The sequence below is a fragment of the Clytia hemisphaerica genome, unplaced genomic scaffold (assembly GCF_902728285.1).
Source record: "Clytia hemisphaerica strain Z4C2 unplaced genomic scaffold, Clytia hemisphaerica genome assembly, whole genome shotgun sequence".
NCBI lineage: Eukaryota > Metazoa > Cnidaria > Hydrozoa > Leptothecata > Clytiidae > Clytia > Clytia hemisphaerica.
In genome coordinates, this window is record NW_027103432.1 from 84,913 (window position 1) to 93,663 (window position 8,751).

The following is an 8,751-nucleotide window of genomic DNA, read 5'->3' on the forward strand; positions in this document are numbered from 1 at the left end:
TGAAACTTTTGAAATCGACTCATTCGCGAAATTAAATTCCGCGAAATTTGCCATTTTAAAACTCTGATTCGCGAAATTAAATTCCGCGAAAATTTCTTCTCGCGAAAATTTCTTCCCTTAAAGGTAAATGAAACATAGTAGAACCAAACAGCATAAGAAATGCTATGAGCCAGAAACATAACGAGCAGGAACCAAAAATTGACAGGTAACAACGTACTTAGGAGTTTTTTCCAACGGTTTTAACAAATGATATCGTGATACAAAATTGTTTACATTAAATGGATTTACCAGTAATCTAGAAGCTGTAACAGCGTCGTGTAAAGGATGGAAGATGATAGGACGTAACGTGGTAATAGTATCAGTAACGAGGCAATATTGATGAGCAGGAAGCAGGTATTAACAGGAAATAGCGTACATTCAGGACTTTTTCCAACGACATGATAAGGGATCTCATGGACAAAATTGTTTACAATAAAAAGATATGCCAGTTATCTTGCAGTTGTAACAGCAATATCGTGTAGAAGGATGGAAAATCATGACGTAACGTGGTAATAGTAGCAGTAACGAGGTAATATTGCGTTGTCAATGTAAACAAATCCTCATTCATAAAAAGCTTAAAGGGAAAAATAAGAAACATGAAATTAGATGTAATATGGTGAGTGTACTGAAATTTCCTCAAAAATAGTTCACAAAAGTTTCTTTCAATCTTTGATAATAATTTCCCAAATAGTGCCTGGTAAGTATCAACAAGAACACAGGTTAATAAACATAAAAGATTAATAAAACCAAGTCTTATAAAAGTAGACAAAGAAAAAAATATTTGTACTTACTGTCGAAGTACCATTTACCATTTATAGTTACAGTTTGGTTGCCAATTCAACCACCAACAATAATCACTTTTATCCATATTCAATCATTGTTCTACTATTATCATTGTAATCATTGTTCATTATTGGGGATAAACTGTTTTGTTTAATCCCAAAGTCAAAAGTAAATCATAAATGCGTTTTGACTGCATGAGGAGAGAGCTTGAATTTAAGAAAACTTCCAGAAACTTCTCCATTCCATTTCCTGCATGTTGACCAATCGGGCAAAATTCTACAAGCGGAATAGAATCTACTCTCGAAAGCTGAGTAAAATGCCCGCGGCGCCTGCTATAAAAAAGAAGTTTTTAGGCTAGCAACTGCCGTCCCGGAAAAAAACCGAACATTTACGGAAGAGACTAACTACGGGGATGCTTGCGCGACAAAACAAAAAAACAACAAAATTTCGAGATTCCAGTCCAATATCTATGCGTGAAACTATGAGTGCCTCCTCGTCGCTGCGCTCCTGCGGGGGCAATGATGTTTAATATTACTATACATTGTATGATGTGTAATATATATTTTAGGTGGATTTTCACACTAAAGTGATTAACATCCAAAATTCTATAAAATTATGTCACGATTATCTTATCCTCGACTACAGCAGAACAATACCGTGCGAACTAAAATTCAAATAAAAACAATTCTTCTCAAGACGAGAATAAAACAATCAGTAATATCTACAAACCAATAAAACAAATCTCAAAGGAAACAAAACCTTTCCTGAAGACTAAACAATAAACAATCAGATTTTTAATTGACCGATCAAAATGCATAACTGATCAAACTTCTTTTCAAAACTGAGATCGAAAACCGATTATCAAACAAAAGAAAAATTTTCAAAACAAGCCTAAACAAGGTAAACAAATTGTCAAAAGTTTTCGAACAATCCCTTAAGTCGCTTTACTGAGTTACGCGTGCTCCCACAGGAACAGGCAATTCTCGCTCTCTGAAGAATGTAAATATGGCCACAAAATGCTTGTACTTTTGACAAGACTTGACTACTGTATGTTTTCAAGCAATGAAAACCCAAAGGCAATACGTCTATTGCACAGAAACAAACAACACTACGTCTAGTGTATGGACAACGATACCACATTAGTATACCTACTAACTCAGTCCCCTATAAGCAACAAGATGTTCTAAACCGAAAACAGATGATACAAGTTCAATTTACCTTTATGAATGGAGGACGAATATGTTTTGAATAATTTGACTGGTCGAGATATCTCAGCTTTAATGGACAAAAAGGAACCTAACCTAACTTTATGCACTAAACATACGATATATGTTTAGTGCATATAAAAAGAGGTTTTTCTCAGAATATTACCTCTAGTAACAAATAATGACGTACAATTTATCAAAAACATTTTCAAAATATAATTTTACAATCATTGGCGAGAGGTCAAAGCATATTCATTATAAAAAACTCCAGTCTGGCAATGTATTGTTTTAGCTTTTTGTTCAATTTTCTTTTTGTTTGTTATAAACAAAACACAAGTTGTGATTGCATACTTTTTGATCATGACCAAAATCTCCTTTTGGGATTAGTCTATTTTTTAATCACATGAGAAAAAAGTTAGCAAAATAAATCGATTTCAGTACATAAGCTCCACCTTTTGACAATAAAAAGAGACAAAAGACCAGTGTTTTTATAATGATTATGGTTTTAGTCACGTGACTAAAGTGCTTATTTACAATCAAGGTTTACGGTCATCTTTTATCAAAAGGAAGTAAGTAAGCCTGGGGGGGGTACTCATATGGTACGAACCAAGGCTTCTGCCGCCCTTAAGGGTAGGTTTTTAGAGACCCCTCGAATTGCACTGTAAGATTGTACTTTTGGCCTTTTGTACAACTGTTTTCTTTCACCTGGATACACTGTAAGGGTGTGTTTTAAGACTACTGAATTGCAAGTCTGACAGTAAAAATCTGATGAATCCTTATAGTTTTGACTCGCACCTACCTTGATTTGTTTTACACATTGTGTCGATATCCCAGGCTCATTTCTGGATGGCATTAGCAAAATAAGATACGAGATCAAACTACACTATAAAGGGTCAGAAATGTTCGGTAAAGTGCACTGTAAAGGTAATCTTTCACTGCTCAAGCGGTGTGCTGTAAGGGTCCGACTTTATTGCAGCGCATGCAATCGTTCAGAAATCGAGTGCCTCCCCCGGAAGTAAGTAAGTAAATTATTAAACACAGATAAATGTTTGAACTGCAATGGTTCATAAGGTAAAATCACAAAATATATTTCGAACATTCACGTCCATCATCAGTTAAAAAGTAAGCTACAAGCGAAATGTTCAGTTATTTCTAAAAAATTGAAAAAAATCATAAAATCACATGGGAGTATAAAACAAGTATTAAAAGAGAAAAGGAAACAACTAAGTCATAAAATTGTGCATGTACATATAAAAACAATGTAATCATCAAAATTTATTAAAAGTAGATTTTTCAAAAGAGTCTCTTTGTAAATTAAGATTGCTTGCAGTTATTTCAGTAAGTGGACAAAATGTTGTTTTCTGACACTTTCGGGTCCGATCATCTGTGATTTACCAACTCTTACGGGGACTTTCAGGTTTCAAAAAGGAACTCTTCAGGGCGTATTCTTCAGGATGTACCCTTCACTTGTGTGAGTGGAGGACGAATTTGTCTTGAATAATTTGACTGGTCGAAAAGGTACCTAATTTAAGCAAACCAAACAGAAAACAGACAACAAAAAATTTAAAAGGCAAACACCAATTCTTTAACTTAAACAAACCTAAAATGCTACAAAACCATAAAGAACCAAAATAAGACGACAACGCTATAGTAAATTAAACTTTAGTAAAACACACCTCTCACACACAAGACACTCACTCACGTCTCTCAGTGTTGAACTGATTTTTATGTACACAATTACAGTTAATATTTATATCCTAATTTTCCTACATATAAAACGCAAGTTGGGAATAGAAAAGACACTCAAAACAAAGGGGACACTAAACAAAACAGGACTCAAGAGACACATGTGAACTAAAAGACTCTACAGGGAATAGCAATTTAAACATAGAAACATAAACAGCACGGACAATTGAATGTTCATTACGATGGAGCAGTTTTCTCCATCAACAACTTGCCTAAGTAATCAGACGGAGATCAATTAAGGAAGAAGGTTACCCGTGCATTTTCTGTCTGTTTTCTTTTTACAATCCAATTCGCGTTTCCAATTTTTACCATAAGTTCTTAGAGCATAGCATGATGGACAACGCGGCATTTTGGTTTTAACATTATTTAATACAACTTCAAGTGGAGGGATCACCGTATCCGCTTTATAGGAAAGCTGGTCACTTTTTACACTTACCAAGTTCTTAGAATCGACTACTCGGTTCCAATTAGAATTACCGTACCAAATTGCTACGGCTCTGTGGTCACTCGTTCTCCATTCTTGGTAGTAGCCATGTTCCTTAGTAAATGAGTCCAAGGCTTTTCGATAAAGTCCTGATGTCCAGTGTTTACTGTCTATAAACATATCGATATCCTCGTCGTAATGAAGAATGCTCTCCGAGCGGGCGTAACTCATGACAAAACCACCGACTATAAAATATGACACATTATGATTGTTTAAATGGGTACTAAGCTTCTCCAACACATCCATCATTTTTCGGCGACAGCACGGCGGCGTATCAATTCTCATTTTACGTTTGGTGTCGTAAATGGCGCCAGGATCACAATGTCTCGTGTATTTTGTACAGCCCAAGTTTGTTATTGTTCCATCTGTGTGAACGATCCATTTGACTCTCTTTTGGGGAACTTTTTTGTTGTTGTAAAATAACGTTTCATCTTGAAACAAACTTTCGTAAAGTTTGTTGCATTTGTCATTTTCTAAATTTTGGTTGTATTCTTGTAATTCGTATATCGCCCAATCAGCCGGTGAAAAATGAAATGTTTTACACTTCTCGAAACGGACTTCTGAGCTGTTACGTAGAAGGTTATATTGATCGAAACTCAAATCGCTTGTCCTTGTGTAAAACTTTCTTTTTGGGAGAGGCTGCTTGATGTCATTGTTTTTGTTTTGTTGTAAAAGTGATGTATATCGAATGATACCAAATAAAATTACACTTGCTATGATAAAAAGCGTTATTTGGTAAATTTTGCTTTTCATTTTTTTCTTATTTCGCTGTAAAAAAAAAAGAGAAAATCACACTACGGAGACTTGTTGACTTTTCCTGCGTTGAGAACCACATTTTTTCTCAAAATAATCTGCAGTGGAATAAAATAACTGCGTAACATTTGACAGAATCCGAATTGGATACAGTAGCGTTTTATATTGTTACAAGGAAAATCCGAAGTACAATATTATCAAAAAGGATGAATTAAAAAAAATGGAATTATAAAGATGAAAAATGAAGAAGAATAAAATAAACTTCTTGTAGAATAGCTCTCCATTTTAATATCGGAATAAATTCATGCTTTGTACTCATTTAAAAAATATTTACTAGGTTTTTGTCACGCCTTATCATTTTCAAACGATTGGACATTCATCTTCTTTGTATTTTTGAAGATAACGCTGCTAGCTTCGTTGCTGCTTTGTTGAAATCATAAAATGAAACAATGGATTTTGATGAAACTTCGACAAAAACCTCAATGGTCCAACTCTTTACAACTCTTTAATTTACATTATGAGGAAGGTAAGAAAGGCAAAAAACTCTGTCAATTTGTTAAAACTCCGGCTAATGTTTTGAAATTTCGATTCAAAAGTATAGAATAATTTTAGAGAGTATGGGATTCACATAAGGATAATCTTATAACACAGGCTTTCATCCCTTGCCATAGACAAGAGAACCGTCCTGTATTTTTAAAATCTGATGTATACAGGATGGGTATGACCTTTGCAACACAAATCTGCCTCAAAAGAATTACAGTAGGAAATTCAAATTTAGCGGTGTCCTCACAAAAAACCAAATTTCGGAAATTGCGCTTTCTCTAAAAAAGTCTGACCAGTAAAAGAATATCAAAATTTGATTTGCTATGTTTTCAAACGTTATTAGGATCTGGGAAATTCAAACTCTCAGCCCATACCTTGCTATATATTTTGCCATCAGTATATAGAATAAGAAATCATAGCATGTATCTCCATGCTACCCTTGCCACCGACAAAATTTCTTCCTACGTTTACCTAACTCCTAAACTCACTTTTCCCGCGTTGTACCGTTCCAGCCCGACTGGCGTGTCAGTCTATTTGGCTTCAGAAGTAAATATTCTACAATTCACGCATTCTGATAAACCTAACGGAAATGATAACTAAAGATCTAACATAAACAAAAGACTTTACTATTGCAGGGTATTCATCGACTTGCAAAAAGCTTTCGACACGGTCGACTATAAAATAGTACTCTCTAAACTTAAATATCATGGTGTGAGGGGCTATCTTACAAATCGACAACAATACGTCTCTCTTTCGGATGAGGATTTTATTAAACGCCTTGTTAATCACGGAGTACCTCAAGAATCTGTCCATGGACCTATTCCATTTCTCATCTATATCAATGATCTTCATTATGTTCTTCAAAATAGTCAAACGAATCTTTTTGCTGATGATACCTGTCTCCATCTAGCAAAATAACTCGGCAGGGCAAATGGTATACTAGCTAAGCTTATTTTTAATTTCGCCTAGCGAAAGTATTACGATAGTCTTTCGCGGCGGTGCGGAAAAAAAATTAGAAAACGAAAGTACTTGATACGGTGGACGAACTCACTAAATTTAATTTACAAATTACACGCTCGTATAACCACTGACAAGGGTTTTCTTTGGATTACGTCATATATTTGTGTCTTTAGCTTCACAGTGTTGATTTTTTCTTTATTTTCTTCTAACCTATACTTTATAAGATTCAAAACTCTTGATAGACGGGTATACCTTTCGGCAATTAGATCTTTCAAAGTAACAAGGGATGGCGAACAATATGGGCATATTTATTTTTCTTATAAGCATATACTTTATAAGAATCAAATCAATAACCCTTGATAGACGGTGATATACCTTTCGGTATTTAGTTCTAACAAAGTAAACAAGGGATGGCGCACAATATGAGCATATTTTTTTTTCTTATAAGCATATACTTTATAAGAATCAAATCAATAACTCTGGATATACGGGAATATACCTTTCGGTGATTAGTTCTTACAAAGTAAACAGGAGATGGCGCACAATATGAGCATATCTATTTTTCTTATAAGCATATACTTTATAAGAATCAAATCAATAACTCTTGAATATACGGGAATATTTCGGATTAGTTAAAAAGAGATGTGACTATGAGCATATTTATTTTTCTTATAAGCATATACTTATAAGAATCAAATCATAACCCTTGATACGGTGATATACCTTTGTATTAGTCTTACAAAGTAAACAAGGATGGCGCAACAATATGAGCATATTTTTATTTCTTATAAGCATATACTTTATAAGATCAATCAATAACTCTTATATACGGGATATACCTTTCGGTAATTAGTTCTTACAAGTAACAAGAGATGGCGCACAATATGAGCATATTTATTTTTCTTATAAGCATTACTTTATTTATAAGATTTACCTTTATAAGAATCAAATCAATAACTCTTGATAGAGGGTGAAGGCTCGATGTAAAGTAGATTTCAGATTAGCTTCAATCTCTACTTCTTATTTTTTCATTTTGTTCTTGTTTTTATCATAAAAACTCTTTATTATGTTTTTTCCATTTACATTTATTGTACGCAAATATTGTATGGTGCCATAAGGATTGACTCAACACTCAACAGTTGGCCGATTCCAAAAACGATGTCTTCGCATCCTCACTTTTTCTAACTTTGACGCTGAAACCTCTCAACTCTTTGAAAATACTGGTAAAACTTTAATATCGCTCAAACTGGTGTTCAAGTGTAACATCAAACTTGTACAGAAAACTATCAATAAAATTTCTGCTATATCTACTGGTATACCTACAATCACTCAAACTGTGTTCAAGTGTAACATCAAACTTGTACACCAAACTATTAACAAAATCTCTCCACCAGAACTACAGAAATCTCTTGATTTCAAAGTCTTTTCTCGTGCATATCAAACAAGAAATATGAATCTGAAGCTCAAAGAACATCCCAAAGCTAAAACCTTGGCTTAAATTCTAATGAACCAACTATTATTGCACTCAAAAGAAGACCTAAGTTCACTGTCTCTGTATCTGCTTTAACAAAAGAGCCGAAAATCTCCTCCACAGCTAACTCTGATTATGTCCTTACCTGTACTTCAACAACTTTGAGAACCTTTACTTTTTTTAACTTGAGACTTATTTGAAAAATTAGTTCGAATTTTATTTTTCATTTTACAGTATTAATTGTGAAACAGCCTACTTTTTCTGTTCTTTTTTGTTCTATCGCTATTTTTATTTTGTTGTGTAATAATCCCTCCCCTATTATTAGAATGGCAAACATAATACTTGCAACAAAGAACAAAGTAGTTATCCCATTTGATTAGTCGGGTAACCTCTATATGGATGGCATGGATGGTCAGAGCCTGACATGCTCCCCAAGAAGCTCCCTTAGTTTAAATTATGCAGGCAAATAAATCATTTTTGAATTAAATTTAAATGAATTTTTGCCACCGGAGGAAGCCTAAAGCTTCTGAGGTTGGCATTCATAGCTTCACGCATAAGGAAGTTGGGCAAACATCTCATAATTTTGCGGGTTTTTCAGTATTTTAGATCCGCTTAACGGTAGCATTCTTATCTTACGGTCTCTCTATTGTTTTATCATCATCAAAAAGACTTTTCCGGAGTTATTTTGATCTGATTACTCATTTTGAAATGTCAGTTTGTCTTTTTCTTATCCCTGGAGAGTTAAATGAATCTAAGGAAATTCCCTT

At 34.1% G+C, this 8,751-nt stretch overlaps 1 long non-coding RNA gene across 1 annotated transcript; it reads right to left on the bottom strand.

Moving 5' to 3' along the window:
• Positions 1 to 524: 524 nt before the first annotated feature.
• Positions 525 to 1,338, bottom strand: LOC136798044 (uncharacterized). The gene is made up of 2 exons (XR_010845337.1): positions 831 to 1,338; positions 525 to 613 (listed from the first exon to the last, which is right to left on the bottom strand). It is a non-coding gene; the product is annotated as an uncharacterized lncRNA (long non-coding RNA).
• Positions 1,339 to 8,751: the final 7,413 nt, after the last annotated feature.